Raw genomic sequence first — 25,924 nt, 5'->3', positions numbered from 1 at the left:
AAAAAAAAGAACACTTCTATTGATATATTTTCTATAAATTATATAATAAAAAGTTGCCAAAATCAAACGAACAAAAACAAGGCAACGCATCAGTCAGACTGCTTACAACAACCTCGATTTGCTGATTCCATCAATAACCTCTGGTCCTGGTACTTCATATTCTTTCAAAACCACGTATAACACGTAGGGTTGCCGTAAGTAGGGTCGCCAAATTTGGTGATTTATGCGAATTTTGGCCTGGTTTAGTTAATACGTAAGTACCCCATATTTTTTAATGTAGTTATTCTAAATATTTAAGATTTCTTTTAAATTATATTCTCTTAAGGAAATATTTATAAACAATTGTAAAATTTCTACTATTATTATGAATCTAAATTATTATTTTGTTTTAGTGATTAGCACTTAAGGCTGTTGTTTCCTAATGATTAAGTATAAACAAACTGCCATTAACAGCATATTTAAAAATCAGGATTCTAAATTTAACAAAACTTTACAAATTATTGTAATTGAACAATATGCAGCTAAAAAATGTTAATATATGCTTTATTTTTTTAAGTAATAAAAGTTAAAAATAAATTATTTATAGTGTCATTTACGACAACTATTGAAATATTTTTCTTAGTTTAAAATGGTATTTTTTTATAGTGTGTTAATAGTGTAAAGTTTGAAAGCTAATATCAAAAAAGTGTCAAACTTATTTTTACAGAGAGAATGATGTGAAGTTTTCATAATATCTTTACTTGCGGTCTCTGAGATCTGTGTGTGGCATGACGTCAAGAGGAGGGAAATCGTAGCTTTAGCTCTAAGAGAGGAATGAACCAGCCTTTCTCTCTCTTTTTCTTTAGCCCTGATTTTTACCAGTGAGTAAAAAGTTTGTTTGCATTTACTTTTAACAGTGTAACATTTTTAGGATATTCTCAGATATGATGAATGTATTATTCAGCTAATTATATTAATTAAAAATGGAGGAAAAATATGTAGCTATTGAAGTTATTCATTTTCTAGCTACCCTAATTATCTAAAGTAGTTTTGGTGTTGTCTATTTTATATATTTAAAGTACTTAAATAACCTAGTTTTGTCTTATTAATGTAGGACACGTTAGTACTTAATACTTTATATATCTAATTCTTTTTCCTAAAACTAATCCACATTGTTAAGAAGTCTTAATTTTGTCCCATTGATTTTAAGAAATCAACTTGATGGCATTTTCAGGATCAATAATTTTCAACAGCTGTTGATCCCTAAACTGTAATATGAGGTTTTAAGCTTTCACAGTAATTGACCCCTTAACCTTGATGTGTAAATTTAAAAAAAAGAAATTTTTTTTTCATTTTTTTATTTTTAGTTTTACATAGAATTTATAAAATTTATTGTTTGATTTTTAAATAGTAATTAAGTATAAAAAATAGATCATTTTTAGTTGTTAGTTCTATAAGTGATTTGTAGTTGTTCATTTACGTCGCACTAGAGCTGCACAATGGGCTTTGGCGACGGTCTGGGAAACATCCCTGAGGATGATCCGAAGACATGCCATCACAATTTTGATCCTCTGCAGAGGGGATTGTGATCATGATAAGTGTCTGTTGTGTTAAGTTCATTGATTTTAGGTTTCATTATACTCATTTATGTAAAATATTGAAAGAAACTACTGATGTTATAATTATGTTCTATTAATTTTCTGTTGCTTATTTAGAAATGATACAATTTATTTTCTTTGATATCATCTCCATTATTTAAATTGCAGTTATAAACTATTTAAAAAATCATTTCAATACTTGATATTTTTCTTTGAATAAAAAAAGTCATTCATTCCTTTTGCTTTGGTTGGAAGAAACGTATTTATTTTTTCTGGTGGGAAGTTTTTCTACTGTGGAAGAAATTTGCCATTCCTGGAAAGAGAGTTCATCTTCTCCTGGAAAGAGAAATGAGATTAATACACTGCAAAAACCGCAAATTTAATTTTTTTTAATTAGAGAAAAATCTTATTCTACATTATTTTAAATTTCTTTTTGTGTAATGTAAGCAGAAAGCAAAAATGAAATTTTTTAAATTTTTTCTTACAGTTAAAAAAAAAATTATTAATTTTAAAACTTTATTGTAAAATTTGTTTGAAATTTACATTTTTCATAAAATGTTTTGCTTCAGTTAAATATTTACCAGTTAAAATTTTTTTAATTTCATTATAAAATTAGTAATAGATTTAAACTTTAGTTGCTCCATTGTTGTCAATTAGATGTCCTTTGTTATATGACTAGGGCCATAAGCCCCTTCCCTCTCTACTCTGCTTTGTTACCCTAACCCTAATTTGATGCAGAAAAAGAAATTTGCTATTCTTATTTCCTACAAAACTTATTCTTCGGAGTTGGGGTTTTCTATATTGTGGTGGCAGTGCTGTCTGTTATCTTAATTTGTTGTATTCCTATTGAATTCCTATGTTGTTGTACTTTAAATGTGTTGAGTTAATTGTTTTATCCAAATGTCCAAACAATATGCTTTTTATAATTGAATGAAATGATATCCATAATCTTTTCCAGTTAAAAATTGAGAATTTTTTATAATCGTAATTTTGCTCATGGTCCTGTTTTCACTTCAATTATCATTATTAATATTACTAAGGTCTTAGGTAAAATTTATTTAGATTTTATGCATAATTATTTTGATTTAAATTTGACAGTATTTTATTTTAAAAAATTTGATTTGAAATCCAAAACAAACTCTTTAAGCTGTACAAATCAGTTTGATAGGGTAAAAACTGCATTTGCTTCATTATCATTCTGATCATTAATTCTAACTGCCAGAAAATTTCTGTATTTGAAACTTTTGTTTTCCACACACTTAACTCTTGTCCTGATCTTTTTTTCTTTCAATTCTGAATATAGCTTCTTCAGCCCATTAGTTTTTGACCTTTGGTAACTTGATTCATCCCTTGCTAAACTTACCAGACCCAAATGTTCCTCTATCAATCCTCAAAGTGAATTTTTTATTTTATTGTTTTCCTCTTCCATTTGCTGTAAAATTTTAAATATTCTGTCCCATTTTGGATTTAATATTATTTCAGGTTTATCCATAAAATTTAATTTTTGAATTTAATTTGATCAGTATTTAAAATTGTTGGAGCATTCACCACATACTTTGACAACACACTACATCAGACAAATTGAACAAGTTTTAAAACTCACATTAAGGGAAGCTGATAGGTATGTGCCTGTTATTAAGAATTCTATTTATTAGGCCGGGATAGCCTGGTTGTTAGGGCTCTGAGCCCATGTCCAAGAGGTTGTGGGTTCAATCCCTGCCGGTCTAAGACTCCTCGAATAGTAAATTGTGACTGATGCACATTAAATCTGCCGAATCTCCTGGATCATACCAGGATACTGATCCAGGAGTTTCCTTGTCTTCTGGATTGGTTCAAAATTACAAGGCTACGGAGTGGAACATTAGTAGTCATAAACCCAAAATTGGGTCGGCTGTTTAACGACGGTTATAATGATATAATATTATCTATTACTGGACATTGTTAGGACCTTGGGCATAAATTTAATTCCGATACTGCTGAAATTCTTTCCACCCTTGTCACAACAGCTCATTTTGATGACATGGAATTTTGTTTCATTCATATGAATGCCGATTTCTGTTTTAAAAGACACAAGTTCCATTCAACTACCCCTGAGTGTCTTAAAATAAAACCTACCCTTATTTGCTTTTGGTTACTGCACATTCTCATGGTTTGTTTCATTTTCTATTTTTACATGGGCGGCTTTTTGCTTTCTTCTTCAAATCTGTTTTGTTTGTTTTATTCATGGTGAGTCTTGAGAATTGGAGACTATTTTTGAGTGCTCAAAATACACTGACTTTTTCCACCTTTATAATTTATGAAGCAAATGAAGTATTTACATTATTAATTTTATATGCAATCTGCTATTAATTTAAATGTTATTATTTTTCTGAATCAAACCTTAAATGAATGGATCAACATTTTTGAAAATAATACTTACGGACATACATTTTCAGAGATGCCAACTGCTCCGGACAGGCCAAAATAATTAAAAGAACGGTAAATAACTTAGTAAATTTTACAAATATTTGACTGTTTTTACTTGCTTTTAAGAAGGTATAGCATGACATTAATACTATAAAGTGGTGAATTATGTAAGCCTACGAATTATTTAGAAATAGTGGTGGNGCCAAAATAATTAAAAGAACGGTAAATAACTACTTAGTAAATTTTACAAATATTTGACTATTTTTACTTGCTTTTAAGAAGGTATAGCATGACATTAATACTATAAAGTGGTGAATTATGTAAGCCTTCGAATTATTTAGAAATAGTGGTGGATAAAAATCCACTAAATTGAATTTATTAAACCAAGAATCACAATTGATAAAATACCACTTTAAAATATATATCTGCTGTCCGGAGCAAGTTGGCATCTCTGCATTTTTAAAAGTAACTGAGTAATTGAAGTGCATAATGTTTAGAAATTTCCTTGTAATTTTGTTGTTTCCTCAATCTTTTATTTTTTGGTAGAGTCTTAAGTGCAGTAAAAATAATTTATATTTCTTCAGTAGTTTTTTTCAATTGTGTGTGTAGGGAAGTTACCTGAAATTTTTAATGTTTAAAAATCATTTATCTTTTGGAGTACTTAAATATTTTCAATTTCACTCAAGGTAGATTTTTTGCCTTTTTTTTTTTTAAGTTTGAAAAAATGTAGAACTGTTTTCTAGGAATTCTATGAAAGTCTCTTTCATAATTTGTAGTAGTAAGTTTCCAGTTTAATTTGCCTAAATCCACGCTAAAGTCAGGACTTTCAGCAAAATGTAAACGAAATAGATGTGCTCTGTGTCCTAAATTTTTTTTATAAGTGCTACAAATGCAGGAAGTTTTTGAGAAAACTTAAAAACTAATTTATTATTTTGTACTTTGATTGTGAACGGTGTGTTGAAAGCATTTGTAATTTTTTTAACTTGTTTTCTGTTACTTTAAATCTTTTTAATATTATGGAAATAGCATTTTGCCTGTTCTTATGAATTTCATTAGTATTACAGTTGTTTTGTATCCCCCTCCCCTGTTTCCTAGCTTTAATGCTGCTGATACTTATGGGTCAACTTAATGGTCATACTCATGTATAATGCTGATACTTATGGGTCAAAACTTAAAATGAGGTCAACATGACCCCATTTAGTTTTAGTACTTCAAGGGTTAATAAATACTTTTTATTACAAAAATCTGTTGTTGTTGTTTCTAATCCCCAAGAGGTCTATCCCAATTAGACCAATTCCATAAGTCCAAAAATGTCCAGGAAGTCAAAAGCTAAAATCTAATTAATATTATCAGGAAATGAATTATTTAGGGGCCAAATAATTTTTATTTTGCCAGAAATGATTATTTCAAGTATTAGTGCTCTCAGCACTGTAGAAAATCCTTATGCCAAAGACAGTTTTGCTCTTAAAACCATTTCTAGGTGAATTATACTGGATTATTAATGATTCGAATACTTATTAAAATAAAATTGACTGTAGGAATGTTTGATTTTCTAGTATGAAACATGAATTTCAGTATTTCAATCTCATGACAGTGTAACTAGTAAATATTTCTTAATGAATTCCTTTTTTAGTTTAATTGATGTTATGTTGAAAATATTTGCAATGTTGAAAATATTTGCAATATTGTGTTGATACCTTATTTTATGTAAGACGTATGACACTGCTATCAGTTTTTCTAATTCAAATTCCATTATATTTTTGTCTTGTGTATTTTTTATTTGCATGATAAATAACAGGCAACTTCATATTAATTTAACTTGTTGTCATCATTCAATTCCTCAGTTCTCTTAGCATTGCAACAAAAATTATCATGGTTTTAATTAACTTGTAACAAAATTTCCCATTATTTTGTGTTTTAGTTGTATAATCTTCTAAGCCAATCTGTAGTCAAATCAAAAATTCCTTAGCTACTTCTTCCCAATGATGTCAAAACAGTCTAATATAATGGAAAAAAAAATAATTTTGTTGCCTATGAGGTCAAGAAATCAAATTTAGGAAGAAGACTTAAAAATAATATTTTATCACTCACGAACTATTCATCCATATCTTGTATTCTTTAAAATGAAGCAAAAAATTAAACTTTAAAGACTGTTAAATAAATTAATGAAAAATAATTATCAATTATTTTTGACACGAAAGTTATCTTTGGATAAACGAATTTCATAGCTTTTGCATTAAAAGGGTTGACTGCTCTCATGCCTAAATGATTGGAGCCATATATTCCAGACTGCAGCTACTCCCTATAATTTGAGAGTCAGACATTCAAATCAATCAGAGAAAGTGGGTTTTTGTGTCTGATTTTGAAACTTAATATAATGTCTGCTTTAGTTAGGATGGGCCCTCACATGTTTTGATAGTCTGTACCTTTTAGATAAAGTCTTAGTAGGAGAAAATCCACTCATTAGATTAAAAATTATTCAGAGTGTTTTTTCCTTCGAGCACTACTGTACATTATATAACACACAAAGTTACTGAAAATTTAATAGTCAAGCTCCGAAATTTATCATCCAAAGTGTTTATTTATGTTAATCTTTCTTCTCTGGTAAGTTCAGGTTTCGGGATTCATGTCACATTGCAAAAACAAATATTAAATTATTGGAACCGCTATTGGAATATTGGATGGAATTTTTTGTAACGTGTAGCTTTTAAACTTTTTTCAAAACTAATTTGTTTTTATTGCAACAGTTTACTTTTTTTAAGCTATGTACATTGCTGCTTACTCATCAGGTTTTAAAGTTTACGTTAGTGGCATAAACATGATGGCTCAGTGGTTAAGGCACAGATTTGTCACTGGGATTTGATTCTCCATTATCACTTGAAACTCATCCAGCTTCAGATCGCTGGGTAGCAGCAGCTTGTCTCGGAAGTAAAGCGGTCTGTGAGCAATACTGACCATATTGCCACTTTCATACAAGGCTCCTACGGATCAGAGAAAACCTGACATTTTATTTTAACTTTAAAAACCAGAGAATAGTCAGGGAAGATAGCAATTTTTTTACAAAAAACCTAGAAAATCGTATATTATACCTGTAAAACAACCAGTCTTTGAATTGTTAGTAACAGTAATCGAGATTTAAAGTTAAATAAATTATCTATTATAATCATTTTATAAAATTGCACTTTTTAAAGAAACGTTTCCATGTTTTCATTCTTTAAATATGTTATTGCTCACAAGATTTAAAATTTGACATTTCAAATAAGAAATTCTGATGAAAAATTGCATGGTATACATAAAATATGGTTTGGATTTCAATTGAAATTTACCCAATATGCTTGGAAAAGTAAAGGAATTTTTTTTTCTGAAATTGAGTGGGAACCCTGTTCATTCCATTAGTCATGAAATAGTGGAGCCTTAACCCCCACGATCTCTTTGGACTTCATTCTATATTTTGAATTCTGAATTTTTTCTGCAAATAAAAAATAATATATCAATATAGATAAAAAATAATGTATCAATATTAATACATATTTTTGATTAAAATTAAATGTTCATTGTCCTGTGCTATATGTTAAGGTCGATTACTTTTTTTTTGTAGGTTAAGCATTAATTAAAAGTAGCAGGAAGAGTAATCTTTTCATCATTGTACTGTCTATGAAATCTGAATGGAAAGGAAGAAAAAATCTGCGAATGCACTGTAAAACCAGTTGGTCAATGAGCTTTAGGAATACAGTGGTTTGTTAAACTAATTAACTTTGTTTAAGACACTCTTGCCTTGTTTCCACTAGCAGGTTTAAGAAATTTTAAGATTTCTTAAACCTGCAAGGTATTAGTCTTAAAATTTTCTTCATGTTAAGTATAATTTTCGAAATTTTCTCTTTTTTACGTTATGTTATGTTTATCTCTTTGGTACTTCCTTTTTTATTAAATATATGTTACTTTCTGCACATAAAACTACTATTTAACTTTATGACTTGCATATAGTGTGTTTAAATATATCTTGGTCAGTAGAAAAACTGAAACAAACTTGTTCAATATTTTTCATAAAACTATTGAATCATGTTAAAATTAATTTAACCCTTAGCATCTCTGGATTTGAAATAAGTAAATTTAAAACTTCATTTTAAAAGTAGCTTTTTACTTTTATCGTTTTTAAAAATATTATTAATTCAAAGCTTAAAGAAGTTGAATAAGCGAAAAATTTATTATTTGTCAAACTAATCATAGATTTTTTTTTTTTTTTGTGCAAAATTGATATTTTTTCTGAGGTAAGCAAAATTATATGTACATTTCCATTTAACTCCTAAATTTTTAAGACAACTTTTTAATACTAAAATCATTGTATTCTAAAAAAAATAATTGGCTTTTAGATTTACTTTCATTAAAGTCAATATGTGACCAATTTATTATTATTATTTTTTAAATGTTTTGAAACTATTTTTCCAAATTGAAGCTTTCCCCCATATCATCCATAGGATGTAAACAGTCTAAAAAGGGATTAACTTTAGCAATATTAAACTTTTACTTTTATTACAATGAAAATCTACTGTTCTAGATTTTTTTAAACTACTTTTATGTGTGTGTAAATTTTTTTCCCTGCTTTGTATTTGAGCTTGTAATTACTTTAGCAACTCAATATTTAGATGTAAATTCATGTGGTTCTTCCTATTTTTACATTTTCCACTCTATGTTCTAACATAATTTAGATTTTATACAACTGACTATTTACTTTTTTGAAGATATAATTGTTTACTTGCTCTTCAAGTAATTTTTCAATCAATACTGTCTAAATATGTTGAAAAATAATTGCTTTGGCCATAATCAGTGAGCTTATTATTTTGGACATAGCTCAGAATTCAAGTTTAAGAGATTAAACAAATCACAAAATGCTCTTTTTTGGTGTGAAACCCATATTCTAACAACTAATCTTTTAAACACTAAGTATGCACAACCCTTCGAAAATGGAAGAGACACTTTCACTTAGTGACATTTTCTTAAATTTTTAAGAAATACTGAGAGAATCATTTTAAAACTTTAGAGGTGTTTAGATCATATGATTACTTATTAATCAATTTCATAGTTTTAAGGGACTGGTAATAAATTAAGAACTTGAGCAAGCATTTTCAAGCAACCTGTGCCAGAAAATATACTATTAAACTTGTATCGATTGCTTAGCTTAAATATTTATGGAGTTGTGAACATTTTTAAAAAAACAAATTTTGTTGTCTTATGTTATTTGCTCTAACTTAAATTTTATAAATGTTTTTAAATAACTATAACTTATACAAAAATAATCAACAAATCTTTTGGAAAAGTTTGCAATTGACAACAAAATTATTTAAAAATTATCATAACATTTAAAGTAGTTTTATTATAGTTTGCATACGTGGAAAACAAAATTTTTTTTTCCTTCATAATTATTCAGTGAAAATGTCCGATTTGAATATCTTGAAAATTTATAGAGTTTTTAGCAATTTTCTAAGTAGTTTTTGTTCTTTTTTTTAAAAAGGGGTTTTTCACAAATTTTATTTTGAAAAATTAAAAATGACATCTGATAGTGGGTGATCATCCCCTCATAACAATGTTTTCTTTTACATGTTTTTTCCCCATATACCATTATATTTTGGTGTATGGATGATATTGAAAGCTGTTATCATTGTTATTAACTTTATTGGAAAACCCTTATCATTTAGAGATTTTTTTTAAGAAAAAGTACAAAACTAAGAAAATTGCTAGAAACTTTTTAAATTTTCACGTTATTCAAATCAGACTTTTTCATTAGTTTCAACAAAATTATGAAATTTTTTTTTCCGCTTATGCATACTATGAAAGACCTAGGGTGACCCGGGGTAATTCTTGATCAAAAAAAGCAAACATCTATTTTGTGAAAAAACTATTCAAGATAGAATTTTAATATTTACTGGAAGTTTGAGGCTATATGAGATGAGTCCTATGCCTCCTTCTTTTGTTTGAAAATCTAATTAGANATCATGCAATAATAATGTTATGAATATATATAATGGAAAGTTGTTCCAAAAATTTTGTCTAGAGTTTTTAAAGTTATAGCAAAACAAAAAAAAAGTTTATATCATTTTAAATGTTTGAGCTAGTTTTGCAAAATTGTGTGCAATTGCAAATAGTAACCAAAGTAAGCAATATTAGTTACAAGCTTATTACTATATTTTCTGGCATAGGGTGTTCACAAAAATTTATTTTTGTTTGTAGCCTTGTTTTAAAACTTATAGTCAATGTACTCATGCAATTTCTCATACTTATCAATGAGTATTTCTTGCGAAATTTAAAAAAAAAGTCAAATGCTGAAAGTGTCTCTTCCATTAATGTAGGGTAGCGTGTTAGCACTATATGTTATGATGCAAAGGTTCAGATTTCGGGGTCAGGTTAACCGGGTACATTACAAATATAACCAGGCATGGGATTCTTCCACAAATTCCCGAACCTCAAGTCCATTGATTTGTACAGTTCTGCTAATTTAAATTTCATTACAAAAATATATATACTGCCTTTATCAACACTCTCTTTTTCTTTCTAAGTTCCCATTCAGTGCAATAACTATTTTTTTTTTCATACTAATGTGTAATAGAAAATACAACTTTGGATAGCCTTTGAGCTAATATAAAAGAGCAAGAAAATAATTCCACTATAAGTGCAGCTAGAATTAATGAACTAATGAGGCAAATGAAAACTCACTGATAATTTAAAAAGTAATTCCAAATTGGCAAATGTGTAAAAGATTGCTCGCTCAAAAAAATTGTTTTTTCTTTTAAACTTATGTATTAATTATAGAATTTTTGTAAAAGTAGAATTATTTAATCAATGTAATATATATGGCCCTTTTCTTATTTGGGTACAATTAGATACAGTTAATTTTTAATATGATCTTACGATATGTAAAATTTGAATCCCTCGTGTCAATGCGCCATACTAGTGTAAATTAGTGTTTCGATCTATTTTTCTTTCCCTTTGCATTTGATTTTCTCATGGTTAAATTCCGATATTAGTATGACACACAAAATTTAAATCACGCATTTCAGTAATAAATTTGTGATGCATTCGATTTGTGTAAATCCATGCAGGACTGCCTCGAAAGAAGGAGTGGTAGAGGCGGCCCTGATCTATGTGGTGATTTGATCGTTTATTATTGCTATGAATTTTCTCTGTTTTTTTAAAACATCTCTGCATAACTGTGCATTATTACGACATGCAGAATTCAATTCTGGCATTTATTAGTAGCTTATAACAGAATGATACACCTGTTTTTTCCATCGTTTTTTTTGTTGCTGATATCCACATGAATTTTTAAATCCCGATATTTTCATATGATATTTAAAAACGAGAAATTCGGATCACAGATTTGAGTAATCACATTCTGACGCAGCACTAGATTTGCCCAAACTCCATGCAGCTTTCGATCCTTTTTTTTTTTCAGTTATTGCTGTTGAGTTTTCACGTGATTTTTTTTTAAAAATCTCATTATTATGATACGGAAAATTTAAGTCCTGAATTTGAATATTTCTATTTGACAGGTTTATTCTATGAGTTTTTCAATGAATTGTTTTGGCAGTTATCGCTTCTGGTTTTTGCATATTTCTTACAACACTGGAATCTCGAAACTTACATTTAATTTACCCTTTTTAAAGTGTACCATTTCTGTGATTTAGCTGTAAATAAATGTCTAATAATAACTAATAGTGTAAATTATATAATATAGTCTAAATAAACATCATCAATCTTTTTTCAGTTATTGCAGTGGATTTCAGTTTTTCAAAAAATTATGTGATGATGTAATGTTAAATGAGGAATATGTAATTTTTTTAATGCTTATATGTATGTATATTTTATGTGTTGATGGGAAAAATTATTAAATACAAATTTTTCTCTTTAAATGTTATGTGAAATGCTATGAAACAAAATAAAACCAAACATTGCAAAAAAAAATTGAGATAATTTTTTCTAGCAATCACATGTCTGTCTTTTGCAGGATCTTACTTTCTAGGACGATATTTTAAGTTATGAAATCTGACACAAAAATGTACTTTCTCTGAATAAATGTCCAAAATATAGGAGGTAACGATAATCTGTCAAATATGGTCCCTATAGTTTGATCAGGAAAGTGGTTCAAAGTTTAGACCCCTTAATGATACATTTACTTTTTGTCTATTTCTCTATATCTTGAGAACTTTTTAAGTGAATTAAAAATTTTTTGCCCTCAATTATAAAATTCGTTTATCCAAAGATCATTTCATGTAAAAAATAACTTTTAGTAGATAATTATTATTTTATTTAATAGTTGTAAAAAGTTTGAATTTTAAGGTATACATTTCTTACACCATTTTAATGTATGTAATTTTACATGGAAAAATACAAAATTTGAGCAAAATCTGTTGAATATGTCCTGAGAAATGGACCCTGCTATTTTAAATATAAGTATTCTTTAAAGTTGCATTTTTCAGCAAAAATTAAGTTAAAGTTGCATATAAATTTTTTTTGACCATTTAATAAAAAAAATAAAATAAATATTTGCTGAAATATTTTATTTTTTGCATGGAATTATCTTTGGATAAACAAATTTTATTATTGTGTGTAAAATTTTTTCAATTGGCTTAAAAAGTTCTAGTGATTTGGAAAACTCTGCAAAAAATAATTTATCGTTAAGGGTTCCAAACTTTGGATTGCTTTCCTGACCAAATTTCCCAGATTGCAGCTACTCTTTATATTTTGGAGGCCAGAAATCCAAGTCTGTTGAAAAAAAAGGTATGTTTATTCAGAGAAATTAAGTTTTTTTAAAATTTCGTTACATAAATTTAGTCTGATCTAATTAGCATACTTGAGGTCACCCCCTCGAACCATTGAGAATGAGTCCTAGAATGTGAAGATCCTATCATTAGATCAAAAGTTATTCAGGGTAGTCCGTTTTTTTCCCCTCTTTCAGCTCACTGTACAGATGTTAAAAGTAAAAGACTGACAAATATTGAGAACTTGAGAGAAAAGACTGACATTTTCACTTAACTTAAAGCTTGTGTCTAATTATTAACTAAGATTTTAAATTGTGAAAATAATTTAGCAGTAGACATATTTATAAATTCAGAAATACCTGCGAAATATCATCCACTACCAGCACAAATGTTATCTTTACAAGAACTAAACTAAAATTATCACTAAGATCGTGTACTTCGTGAAACAAGTTCGTTCCAAGTCGCCAGACATGAAGCTGGTCGACGAAGAGCTGTACGCAGTCAAGCCTGGAAGAAAGCATCTTGAATGTTGTGGCTGATAGAACTGTGCCAAGTATAAGAGCTATTGCTCATCACATAGGTGTGAATCATCAGACCGTTTGTAGAGTGTTAAATGAAAATCCCTTACACCCCTTTCATTTTCAAGTACAAGTTTTGAATCTGGCGGACTATCCTCTCCACCTGAGCTTCTGCCAGTGGGTAGTACAGCAATGTGCGCTTTACAGCTGAGGGACGTTTCCACGTGAGGGTATCTTTAATGCGCGCAATTCCCATGAGCCTTCAACCGAGAATGTACATCTAACGCGACTATAAGCGTATCAACAGCGATTCTGTGTGAATCAGTCGGCTGGTACTGTCAATGACTTTTTGATCGGCCTATGGCAATCAAAAAGTTTAATGGCAAATGTTAACTTATTTCTCTGGAACGGATGTTACCAGAATTACTGTAGGATGTTCTGATCGTCATTCATAACAATACGTGGTTTCAGCATGATGGGGCTCCAGCCTACTTCAGCACTGGTGTGCACACTTACCTGATTGCCAGTTTTGGGGAGGGAGCGATTTATTGGGCGTGGTGGACCATCACCTCCTAGATAAGAGCAGGCCTCAGCACGGGTTACCACAAATATCCTTTAGTAGTCCAAACGTAATTACATATTTCGTATTTTCAACCATTGCGCAGCTTAATACTCCTAACGAAATGACATCTTTCTTATTTTTCATCTACTGCGCAGTTAACTTCGTTAGATCGGACTACTAAATTGATCCGTGCTGAGGCCTTCCTTCTTCTAGGAGGCGTTGGGTGGACCATTCCCTTGGCCACCTTGATATCCCGATTTATAGAGCCTGATTTCTTTTTTCTGGGGACATCTGAAAAATTTTGTTTATGGGACTCCACTTTACTCAGATGAGGATCTCGTTGCTTGAATATTCAAAGCTGCTGCTCTTGAAATACCTGGCATCTTTGAACGTGTACACCAATCGCTCCACCGACGCCGTCAAGCATGTATCGCTACTGGTGGACGCAATTTAGAACAGTTATTGTAAACATTACACTTGTCAACGACGCTTTCAATAAACACTTTGTCTTTTCTTTTGTCTCTTATCTTTTGTGTTTGTGCCTTATCGCGTCACTAGCGTCCATACATTAAATGTACAATAAATTATTATTACAATGTCCTGTACCTACCATTAAAGTTTATACCATGAATTCGGGATCATCCTCTATAACTAGTTTCTGGTAAGTTTCATTTCAAATTGTAAATAATTTCAATTATTAATAAAATAATTTTGCAATTAAGATTGTCTTTTATTGTTTTTAACTAAAAAATATTACATTATTGTATACTGTTAAAACTTTTTTGTACAGTTCGCCTGTTTTTTCCAAACCATTTTGAATGAATGTTTTTAATATTTTTTTATTTCTTATATTTTTAACTATCAAAAAAATTTTTTTTTTTTTTTCTTTTATTCTTGGGTATTAGGCTTTTAAAACTTCTGCGTGAAAAATTTAAAAATCCTTGCATAAGCTCACCTCTATTAGTGTTATAAGAGTAATTCCAAAAATATTAGCTGTTGTATAGTAAGTACATAAATGAGTTAAGTTTTTCACAAGTAGTTGCATAAAATAGTAATCGTATCCCAAAGTTTTAAATAAATTAAATCACTGATACTATTAGTTCCTATCAGTCTGCCAAGAGCTATGTGGAATCCTGAAAAACGACAAAGAACAGAAAATCCAAATATCAAACTAGGGTTAAAATATCACATGTTTCTGACAAATTTTTTGGAGACTGACATTGTATACATTTATCTAGTACTCAGGGTTGCTAGAGTTTAGTTAGATCCAAAAAAGTCAGTTTTTTGTGTGGTTAAACTGGCTAAATAATAAAAAAAATCTGGCTTTTATTAGAACTAATATTTTTCAAAATCGGTAATAATATGAAAGTGATATAAAATTCATTGCTACACTGATGTGATTGTATGTTAGGAACAATTTGGAGCAGCTACTTTAGCACTTTTAAAATGCATCGAAGCAACAACTTTAACCTTGGAAGTGTTAAGAGCAATAATTTTTAACTACTCAGAACTACAGTAGAAATAAATGTATTTAATGCAGCATAAAGTATGTGAATCATACAAGATTAACTATAATTATTAATCGGTCAATTTTTTTAAACAAAATATCATAACTTTTTCAAACAAATCATTTATAGTTTTGTAGAAAATGCCTAATTTATCGAAGATATAGTACAGTCTTAGAAAATAATTATTCTGAATCTATTTAAAGCACAATAAAGACGAATTAGAACGTGGTTGAAATAGGTTAAGAATGATTTCAGACAAAAATGGAGCAACAATTGCATTATTAAAATAAATGATTGGATATTAATTTTAATAATGCTCACAAGAGAAAGTAAAATTAATATCCTTAGATATTTTAGTTATTTTATTGAATGGTCATTAATGAAATAATTTTATATACAAGTATGTTAATTTAAGATATTAAATAGATCGGCTTTTTAAATAAAAAGCAGCTGCTCTGACCTTTTTCATCAAATGCTAAATATTTTCAAAACCCTGCTGGCACCCCTAAAGGCTAATAGCATGCTTATATCTTTAAAAATAGGTGCTTACCTGTTACTTTCTTTACTGTTTAATCCCTGGATTATACAGTAACATCTTAAACTGTAAAAAATATAAACTGTTAATACAATTATTTCATTGTTAAATTTCCTTTTGTAAGGATATCGTAGAGTCAGTGCTCTGCATAAACAGTAATCGCACGAAAAATTTTACTGTCGATCTATAATTTTTTTAAAACTAGTGGTAGCTAATAAAAGAAATGTCCTTGTAATTAAAATGTTCGACAAATTTTTTATATCTCTGCCCGTGAATCAAATAAAGTTGGGTATGGTGCAATTCAAAAAATAACAATTACGAAAGAATAACACAAATTGGTTACATATAATTTGAATTATTTACTGATCAAAACTTTTGAGGATATTCTGAGTTTGCAGTATTTATTTTTGGCAGAAATGTATGGGAAGAAGTGTTATGTCACCTCAGAACCACTTAAGATGACGTTATACGAAGGAAGAAATGCTTCATGACTGGGATATCTTGGTTGGTCGTCAGTTCGATCCTCACTGGCCGAAGACTCCCCAGATAATAAATGGTAAAGGGTGCACGTTAAATCTATCGGGCCACAAAGTCTTCCATGTCCCCATAATAAATCATACTTCTGAGGGTACTGCATTGGAGATTGATCGTTCTCTGGTTCAGGTTAAAATTACGATCTGTGGATGAATGAATGGATATATTAATGGGTACGCCATATAAACGGGCCGTGACGTGTATTTGGCTGATATCGTATTCTTGGCCATCTTCCTTGGAGCCACTGAAGCACAAGAAACGCACCCTCTTCCTTTAATTCTCTTGGTTTTACCAAGCAGGCTTGCTGGTATTGGCATGTGGCATTAATTGATGATAAATTCTGTTTTATCTGCATTAGTAGTTTTGAATTGTAGAAAAAAAGTTAGTTCATTCAAACCATAAAGTTTTGATGAAAATGTTTTTTTCAAAATATCAAAATGTGAAAAAAATATGACTGAATTACTCGTATTCAGGATTACAAAGTTGTCTTACCATAATTAGTTTGCATTATGATAAAAAAAGAGAGCAGTATTTGTAATTTTATGGTTTACTTTTTTCCATACTTTACAATTTAAATTACCTATGGAGGTGAAACATAATTAGCCATGAAAAGTTGTTCCCGGGGTATAGCTTCCTCTTAGTATAGCGTATTGTTCATTTGTGAGCTTCCTTTAAATTAACTTGTTTATATAAAATTAAAGTAATTCAAAAATGGTAAAGTCAATTAGAGTTCTCTCGAACCAATGAAGTGACCCCGACTCGAATACTGGATGCAATGGCTGGTTGATACGAATTTTCATCCTATTCGCACCGACCACAGTGCTCAGATAAAATATCCCCAGTGGTAGACGGATAACGGGATGGAATCCCCTCGCCGTCGGGCTAATCGCTGGAGGTTTCGTGGTTCTTGCCCAGGCTAACCGAGGGAGGTTTCCCTTGCCATGTAACGCATATGCGGGTTGGTTTCATCAAAAAAGTCCTCTACGAAGGCGTATTTCTACCAATCCAGGATTGGATTCAAAATTACAAGGCTGCGGAGTTGGAACATTTGTAGTTGTAAACTCAAAATTGGATCTTCTGTTCAACGACAGTTATAAAATAAAATAAAGTCAATTCAAAATGCACATTTTGTTATCTTAAAATTGATTTTTATGCTAATGCGTATTTATTGCATAAAAAAATACATCACCAAACATAAATATATAAATTGAATTGTGAGCTTTAAAATTAATGAGAAAATAGATTTTTGAGGGGAACATAAAGCTTATCATTTTTAAAGAAGATTTGTTTTCAGCTAAAATATCTTAGACCATTGTTCTTATTCTTAATGGCTGAAAAAAGTTTTTAATACTAAAATTAAAGAATTTTCATGGTTTTAAAAACTATTGGTATAATAAAGATAATCAATTTTTCCCATATGTTTATGTCGTAACCATTAAATGTGCCATTTTACTAATTGTTTAGTAACGTCTTTGTTCCTTTGAGGAATGTATGTTTTTAGTAGCCGCAATTTATTTTCTTTGTTTCTGATTCTATGAACTAAAATTTTCATAAATATTTTAGAAATGGTTGTTTGAAAAATAATTGTAAGTTTTAGAATAAATCTCCCCCCCCGCCCNTGCGCTAAGTTGTTACAAGACGCTTTCTAAGGTAAAACGATTTAAAAATAGAGCTCTTATATAATCACATTCTCTAAAGCTTTAAGAGTTCTATAGCTTAGAACATTAAAAAATTGTCGAGAAAATGCATTTTTACGTAAATAATTTCTAACAAATGAATGAGGTTATCAAACTTTTTTTCCAGCTATTCAAATACTTAATTTCTACAACGTTATCCATTTCAAAACTCATTTATGCTTCAAATCTCAATGGATTTTGTCGTAGAATGGAGGTTAATGAATGTTAATCGATTAAATCACTCTTCATGAATTGTTATCAATTAGTTTAAAAACTTAGTATTTTGATTTTAAATCTTATTTTTAAATGAAGTACATGAGAGATTTTTCAACTTTTGATTTCACAGTTTTCATCGGCCGATTTTTAAAACATCCAATATTTACTATTGCATTGCATTGTTTGATAATAAATCTCGCATCTGAAAACTGTGTGGATTTCTTAGAAGGTCTTATTTTGAGCTGCGATGGCTCAGGGTATAGAGCGTTCGCCTTCCAATGAGGCGAACCGGGTTCGAATCCCAGTCGATACGAATTCCGCGTCCGGCTTGCACCGATCACAGTGCTGACGAGAAATATCCTCAGTGGTAGACGGATCATGGGTTAGAGTTCCCTTGCCGTCAAGCTAACCGTGGGAGGTTCTCGTGGTCTTACTTTCCATGTAACGCAAATGCAGGTTAGCTCCATCAAATGTCTCCCAATACTCGATCCAGGAGTTCCTTCTGGATTGGGTTCAAAATTACAAGGCTATGAAGTTGAACATAAGAAGTCGTAAACCCAAAATTGGGTCGGCTGTTCAACGACGGTAATAAAAAGTTATAAAAGGTCTTATTTAATTAGTCGCAGCAGTTAGCAGTGGTGGTCCACAGACCACTGATGGTACTTGAGAGAATTGTTAACGAATTATAATTTTTGTTTTGATAGCATAAGTCAAATTTTCTGTTTTTTCACAGACGTTGATTATTATTTGTGTGATTATTGATTATTATTACTTTCACTATAATTATTAAGTAAATTTTAATGAATCATTATCGTTTTTCTTTCTCATGCTTGGTCACCTTGTTAAATTAAAATTTCATTGAAGATATACAGTGTAAGCCTATTTGAAAACTTGCTACCTTGATTTAATCGTTGTTGTTGTTGTCGTCTGCCATTTAGGTAGAGGGGGTGCCATCTATGGCCAAGAATTCGACTTCTACCACACACATACGCAACAACCCGTTTATAAGACGGACCCATTCATACATTCATCCACATATCGTTCGTTTGACCCGAACCAGAGAATTATCAAACTCCAATGCAGTACTCCTGGAGGTAGGATTTGTTATGGGAACACAGCGGTGTTTGTGACCTGTCCGATTTAACGTGCACGAGTCACCATTTACTACATAGGGAGTCTTCGGCCGGCTGGATTCGAACTCCAGTTCTCCAGCGTCCTACAAACAAGGCTACGCCGGTTCGCGTATAAGCAGACTATACCACGGATTGGAAAAAGAAATTTCTAATTGGCGTTAAAGGAGCGTTCTCGACAATCGCCAAACAGCTGTGCGCTTATGTTTTTGTTTTGTTTTCGGTATCGCGTATCTATTATTCACCAAGTTAGATATGGATATGCATCTCGGCCCATCGATTTAATAAGTGTAATTTTTCAAAATCGCTGAAAGTCTTCAATTTTGTTCTTGAGGGAGACATCTAAAAACTGACCCTCACTTAAGAAACATTCTCTTCCTTTAAAAAATATATGGTGGAGGTTCGTGGGATAAAATATTTTCTTCTTGATGGTCCATGAGGATCAAATCATTGGCGACCGCTGGATTAGTAGGTAAACTCACTCTCATGTCCATATCAAGTCAACAGTTACTTACTTAAGAGTAAGCCTCTAGTATATTTTTGCTGCCAAACAGAGGGCACCACAAATAAAACACGATTGTAAAAACAATAGACTCATCAGCCTTTAAAACTATGTACCTCAAAATAAACAAAGATAGAGTCGAACCACTAATAAGAAAATGACCTTTAATTATGTCGAATTTTGACATTTTTTTTCCTGTCCTTTAGATGAAACTATGTGATTCTGCTTGAGGAAATAGTGTTTAATAGTGTATCAAAACCAAAATGGTTCATCACTTACTTTTTGTAGGTGAAAAGTCGCCAACCTTCTTGTGAACTCTCGGATATTTCGCTTCCTAATAAAGAGGTAGATACAGCTTTCGCCAGTAGTAGAAGTCGCCAAGGTGGCGATAGTTTGTAAGGAAAGACCGTTAGACAATGCCCACCTTCATCTATCAAACGGTGCCTCAAGATTAAATCAAGTTATCATGTTTCATATACTATTGAATTTATGTTCAATAATCGGTAGTTACGCCACAATACTCCCCCACCAGAATTTTATCAGGGATACAATGCGATGAACGGATACCACTAGTTGCTGTGTTTGTGAAAGACCGGGAGAGCTGGATCAAAGTCACTGGGTTTTGAGCTTTAGCCATGAGAGCTATATTAAGTTCATGGTTGTGTGTGTGGTCACTCCTGTGTTGCTATTAGCAGTCAAGTGTGTGCAGAAACCAGTTGTGTGTAAATGAGTCTGAGAAGCAACAACGTGAGGAGGACGATGACGCAGTCACAATTAGCAAGTAAACTCTTCAATGTGGACCATCCATCGAAGTAATCAAAATGTACTTCAAGATTGAATCAAGTTAGCATGTCTTATATATTATTGAATTGATGTTTAATAATCATTATGATAGTTACGCCACAAGTTCCACTGCCAATGAGAGCACCTTTCCTTTGCCTTTAAGTTATTATTGTGCTCTGTTAAAATACCTAAAGTCGCCGAGCTAAAATGCACATGTTTTAGAAAATAGTGAGTGATACACAAAAAACAAGTACAGATTCGTTATTTTCAGCCAAAAATATTCATACATATTTTCATCTAAAGAACATTTTTCATGTTTTTACACTGTTAGTGTATGTCAAATTCTATCGCCAGTCATTTTTACTTTATGTGATGGGACTCATACTATTGTTGGACCAGAGTTTTGTAATTTTTTTCTTTAAAAAGAGGAAGATAGAAAACTAATTTCAAGAATTATTTTTATTTTTGTTTCCCAAAGTTGTAACCAAAATGTGCCAAAAATCATACAAGGATTTAATTTTTTAGTGTTTTATATCACTTTATACTAAAAGATAAATTTTTTTATAGATTTATCCCTGATTCTTTAAGAAACATTTTTGACAATGATTGAGGGCATAAACTGTCACGTCTTCCAAACATCCATCTCTCATGTCAAATTTGATCTGGGATTTCAACTGCTTTTGTCGCCAAAAGTCCCTTCCACACACAAACGTAAATATATCTTCTTTTAATCAATATTCAGAGGGAGTAGCAGGGAAAAGTCTTTATCTGGAACACCCCTTTGAAAAAGTTTCACTGGATTGGGAAAATTTATTCTTGTTTTTGTCCCAGAAGACTACGTTTTTTTTCCAAAGTATTTTTTTGTGTGTTTATTTTTTTTAAAAAAGATTTAATCAATACCAATCTCAATTTGTATCATTGTTCTGCGTAATATTACTAAGAAAAAATTGCGTAAACATTTTACTTAAAATAACGATGATAATTGTAATTTTTTTAATATTTTATATCCCTCGTTGAAAAGCCGACCCAATTTTTTTGGGTTTACGACTACTAATGTTCAACTCCGTTGCCTTGTAATTTTGAGCCCAATCCAGAGGACAAAGGAACTCCTGGATCAAGTATTGGGGAAAATTTGCCTATGTGAAGGACTCTTTGATGGAACTAACCCGCATGGAGAGGCAAACCATGAAAACCTCCCACGGTTAGCCTGGCGACAAGGGAACTCTAACCCATGATCCGTCTACCATTGAGGATATTTTACATAAGCGCTGCGGTTAGTTCAAGCCGGATGCGGAATTAGCTTCGACCAGCAATCGCTGCGATTCGAACCCGGTTCACCTCATTGGAAGGCGAACGCTCTATCACCTGAGCCATCACGGCTCAGGATCATTGTAATTGGAACATTTATAAAAGTACCAACTGGAATCTTACTTCATAATTTTAAAATTCAAATTTTTTTTTACTAAAATAGATATTTTAAAAAGCTTTGAACAATTTAAGTGACAACACTTAAAACTACTGACTAAAAATATATGAAGGCCTCTCCATTAATTTAAAAAAATGGATCTGGCCGTACTTCATGTTCGTATAAGTCATATCTATCTTATTTTAAAACAGGTATAGTCTATCTATCTAAAGAAATCCCCTCGCTAGTTGTCTTTAGTACTGATGGTGATTAAAATTCAGAGGCTAAGCTATTTCAAGGAGGGTGTTGGGTTAATACTTCTAGTTTTGGTGGGTCAGTTAGGGATCTATAAGAAGCTCCCCTCTCTATATCAACAAACAATTCCAGTCTATATATGGATAGGCTTTTTAAGATTGACTCTATAACACCTCCAGTTCAATTTCTGCTGTCAAACGGAGTACACCAAAGATCAGATAAGATACTAAAACAATTCTCTCACCAGGGGAAAAGATAAGTCAAGCCTGAGGCGACTATGGCAACTTTCTTTTTTGCCTGAAAAGGCTAAAAAAGCAACTATTTTCGGTAAAAGAAAGAAAAATAGAGAATTTTTTTTAGAAAAAGTATTATTTTGACTGAATTCTTGTTATCAAAAGTAATTATTTTTCTGCAAATATTCTAATTTTTTGATATTAAAAATTGAGTGCTAGAACGCTAACATTTATATAAAAATTATCATATTTGCCATGAACTTGACTTAATGGATCGTGGTATATGACAATTAAGTCATTGAATAAAATGTTATTCATATTATTGAAATTTTTTTTTCTTATTTAGGCAGCTATTTTCATTCTTTAGGCTACTGAAAGCAACTATTTTCTTAATTTTTTTCTGTGGCAACACTGAATATGTTAACATGAAAATTCCTTTGTATAGTATTATTATTTTAATAGGTTTAGTGCATGCTTGAATTACAATTAGACTAGAAACTGTTATTTTGAAATAAAAAGTGCCGTCATTAATATGTGTTCTTTGTGGAAAAGTAAAATTAGGAGTTTTCTTAAAATATTTTTTTTATAATTTATATAAACGATATGGTTTAAAAGAAATTGTCTCATGAGAGGCAAAAATAGGGCCCCTAGTTGATGTGTTGAGTTTTTCCTGATGAAAAATATTTTGTCCTAATTTTTTTTCCACTCATCTTCCTGATATATTTTTGTGTTTGAAGCATTGCGTTTTCTAAGAATACAAATGCTAGTTTTCAAATAATTGACTTAAAGAATTCAAAGATTTGGATTTTTGATCCAACATGATTAGTAATGCTGATAAAAGTATCGAAATTCGATAGTTCAAACTTAGTGACCATCCACTAATTACGTACATGGTACAATGTCGTAAATTTTTGAAGAAATTAGTCACGAAAAAGAAACTCAATTAACAATTTTACATTATCAAATCTTTATCAATTTTCATGGGGCATATGCTTATTTATTACTTTCAGATTCAGTGAAGATTTGTACAAACAGTAGCGATTAAATGTAAGATGGAGTTTTGTAGCTTCACAATAATTGATTCACCCTTTCATCTGATTGTACAAATGATCGGTCCCAATTAGAATTACAGTAATAACATCTTAGAATTTAGCATTTCAAACAATTAGAAGTCTTGTATCGTATCATGAATTGAGGAGTTGTCCATTAAATTACTTTAGTTCAAAAATGTTAGGCAGGGAGCATATTCACTGTGTTTTCGTTTCGAGATTATTGGATTCCTACTTCAAAATCATTTAAACCAGAAAGTCCTGCAGTTAATTACAAGATTTAATTAAATATTTGCATGCGAAATATTACCTAATAGATCGTTTTTTTAGCGCAACACTACCATAAAAATATGATCTCAAATTATCATAAGTTGTTCAGTGCTCCTTAAATTAGTTTATATTGGAAACTATTAAAGCTTTCTGTTCCAGACAAAGTAATTCTTAAACTAAAAATAGTATATTTTATCATTCTTTTGCGATAGATATTGCATTTATTATATTAAACTGAGTAAATCATAATTTATTTTAGTTTATCGTTTGCTCTTTAGTAGTTGTGTGTATTCTGTTCCAAGAAATTTTTGTTCTGATTTTTTCTTTGTCCCTCTATGAGACCCGCAAAAATAAGTTGAAATTATCTAATTCTTCAAGACATGCGATTAAAAAATCTAGTTTAAGAATTCACTTGTTCCCTCTTAAGTCTTTCTAAACAAACGCCATTATAAACTCGCATAAAACTGTAAAAGCCCGAGCAAAATGTTTCTACTATCAAATCTCGGAAATTGTTGTGAAAGCAATTTAGTTTAGTTGGCTTTTTTTTCGAAAGCGTGTGAGTAGTTCATAACACGTTGTTAACAAAAATGTTAAAGTTATTCCCAACTTGGTTTCAAGCTTCTCCTTAATTTTATGAAATTTAATTTTGTTGATATGGTATCTGCTTCTAGAAAATTAGATTTGTTTTGTTCATCTAATCATAATTTTATTAAACACGCGATTTTATTAGACGCTATATTTTGCACGTGATTGCTTCTTAAAATAAACTTTAAAATTTCCTGTTTTGCTTCAAGATTCAATTCATGTATTCAGCTGAGATTGATAGCTAGCAAGCCTGATGTAGTATGCGTAAAATACAAAAAATGAAAGTTGTTACCTCTCAGGTATTTTTTAAAATTTTGTAAAACTGACAAACTATCTGCCAACCCAGTATTACAAATTTCCTTTTTATTAATTTTTAGTCTTCCTGGTGACTTTATATTATTGAATTAATAATCACCGAATACCCCTTTTTAGTCTTATTAACCCTTTGGCGCAGAGGGGACAACAGTGTCTCTTTTATATTTATTTTTTTCTGACACTAACTACAAGCAAAAACGTATTTTAGTATTTTTTATTAATTAAAAATATTCTGATAGTTACTAAAAAATTCTGTTAGGTTATCGGAATTGTAATTGTACTAAAATATAAAATCCAAAAAAAGTAGCTTGAAATTTTTTTAAATTCATGTTCAAAAGTTTACAAAAATTAATTTATCAAAATTTACAAAAATTAATTTATCAATTAATTTTTGTAAATTAAAAAAAAATTCAATGATGATTAACTGTTTCTCTTACATCTGAATAACTAAAAATTTGAAAAATTATTGTTTGGAAGTGAGCCGTGTTTGGAAGATTTTAACTTTAACGCAGAAAAGAAATATGTTGTATTTCATAACCATAAATTATTAAAATGCTAAATATGATATTTTGCGCTTATTTTGACCTATATTAATACAAAATAATGAAAAAAGTATGAAAAATACGTTTAATAAAAATTTTGCGATAAAGAGTTAATGTTTCCTCTAAATTGACATGCAGAACTTAATTTCTTTTCGTTTATTAAAATTTTTTTTAGCTTTACTACAGACTATGCCGTTGTAAAATTACATAAAAATGTGCAAAATAAAAAGTATAAAATGTATAAAATAAAAACAAATATTATAAAAATAAAATATATTTAATATAATATTTTATTACTTTAAACTTGCTCTTGCTATAAACTAACCCAACGAATTAGCACTTAACCATCAATTTCATTTTTATTAGCTTTTTACTCATCCTGGTGACTTTATATTATTAAGTTAATAATTATTAAATACTTTTTTAGTCTTATTATTGTTTCCACTAAATTGGCATTTAACATAGTATAATTTATTATGAACTAAACTAANATAGATTTTGTAAAACTGACAAACTATCTGCTGACCCAGCTTAGAGGAAAAAATGAATATTATTGGTAACAATTTACAA

General features: G+C 30.3%; 2 long non-coding RNA genes across 5 annotated transcripts in view; one reads left to right on the top strand and one right to left on the bottom strand.

The window, feature by feature from the left end:
- The window catches only part of LOC107439876 (uncharacterized), a 20,091-nt gene extending 8,152 nt beyond the window's left edge, over positions 1-11,939 (top strand). For 2 of the 4 annotated variants that reach the window (XR_011636187.1, XR_006225049.2), the window contains 2 exons: positions 707-860; positions 7,582-9,954. This is a non-coding gene — a long non-coding RNA (uncharacterized lncRNA). Of the gene's footprint in view, positions 1-187; positions 254-706; positions 861-7,581 lie in introns of those variants that run through there. The other 2 variants (XR_011636186.1, XR_001583574.3) reach the window with 2 other exon arrangements.
- The window catches only part of LOC122269209 (uncharacterized), a 29,032-nt gene continuing 9,804 nt past the window's right edge, over positions 6,697-25,924 (bottom strand). The window contains exon 2 of the long non-coding RNA XR_006225053.2: positions 6,697-6,964. This is a non-coding gene — a long non-coding RNA (uncharacterized lncRNA). The remainder of the gene's footprint in view (positions 6,965-25,924) is intronic.

Source organism: Parasteatoda tepidariorum, chromosome 2 (genome assembly GCF_043381705.1).
Source record: "Parasteatoda tepidariorum isolate YZ-2023 chromosome 2, CAS_Ptep_4.0, whole genome shotgun sequence".
Lineage (NCBI taxonomy): Eukaryota > Metazoa > Arthropoda > Arachnida > Araneae > Theridiidae > Parasteatoda > Parasteatoda tepidariorum.
This window is presented reverse-complemented; position numbering and strand designations above follow the sequence as displayed.